Below are 1364 nucleotides of genomic sequence, written 5' to 3'. Positions count from 1 at the left end.
AGCCCGGTGGGGGCCGCGCGCCCTTGGCCCGCACGGTCCAGGGCGGGGAGTTGGCCCCCGCCTTGCTCCCCGCTCCAGCCCGTGGGCCCGAGGGGTCGTTCTGGGGTGGGGGCCGGCCCAGGCGCTGGGGAAGGGCGCCGCGAGGGCCTGGAGGCGCCGGGCGGGAGGGGCTCCCTAGCCGGCCAGGCCGGCCAGGACAGCCGGGGGCCTGGGGAGAGGCCTCCCGGCGGTGGGGGAGGACCTGCCCCTCCCCGCCCCCCAGAGGTGTTGGATGAGTGACTGGGGAGCGGAAGACCGAGGGGCCGGTGGGGAGACTGCAGGGTGAGGGAGCGGCGGCCAGCTCTTAGCCTGGCCAGGGACGGGAGGAGGAGTCAGGCAGCTGCTGCAGCTGGCGGAGGGGGTCTCCCTGGGCCAGCGTGCCCGCCCAGTGGGGGTGAAGCGGGTAGGTATGTGGGTACGGGCAGGAGCCCCTGGAGCTTTGGGGTCCACGCATGCCCCCCTGACCCGCCTCCAGGTGGCTGAGCTAAATGGTGGGGGCCTGCTTGTGGCCTGGGGGACCCCTGGAGGTAGGTGCTGGGTGGGACAGCAGCTGGGATGAGGACACGGGTGCCCGGCCAGGGCCTCTCTCCTAGGACCTGGGTCTCAGCAGTGTCAGAGATGTTACATTTTATGTCCTTGCTTAGATGGGGCAGTGAACAGGTCAGGGTGCTGGGGGTCCTGGGGGATGCTGGGCCCCAGTCAGCCTGCAGGTGCCTTCCCGAGTGGGGGTGGCGGTGTCCAAGTATGCTGGTGAGTGGGCACAGGTGTGGTGGACGGTGCGTGGGCGGCCTGAGGGGCAGGGGCTGAGGCACCTGGGCCGGCCATGTAGCTGTCGGGTGAGTCTGGTGGTGGGCAGCTGGAGCAGCACTGGACCTCGGTAGCAGGCCCTGGCGGGCGCTGGCTGATATAGAGAAGTGGGGCGCAGGCCCTAGAGGAAAAACAGGGCTCCGGTGAACCTCTGTTCTGGATAAGAAAACCCCCTGCCCCGGCCCTGGCTTCTGCCCTCCTCCCCAGATGGGCAGGGAGTGCCCCACCTCCTCCCAGTGGGGTCGACCCCAACGGGAAGGCCTCGGGCCGGCCTACCGGGCTTGGGGCCCAGAGAGAGTCCAGGGCCTGTGGGTCCAGCAAGCCCGAGCCCCGCGCTCCGGACGCGCGCGCGCCCGCGCCCGCGGAACTGCCACTTCTGTTCCCCGCCGGCTGTGGCGGGAAGGAGGGTTCCGCTCCCCCAGGTGGGGCAGCAGCGCCCCCTGGAGGCCTCACGGCCCCGGCGCGCGCACGGAGAGGCCCGGCCCTGGCCCTGCGCCCCGCCTAAGCCAGTGAAAGCC

The sequence above is a fragment of the Condylura cristata genome, unplaced genomic scaffold, assembly GCF_000260355.1.
Source record: "Condylura cristata isolate star-nosed mole 26May11 unplaced genomic scaffold, ConCri1.0 scaffold00013, whole genome shotgun sequence".
Lineage (NCBI taxonomy): Eukaryota > Metazoa > Chordata > Mammalia > Eulipotyphla > Talpidae > Condylura > Condylura cristata.
Note: the sequence above shows the minus strand (reverse complement) of the source record.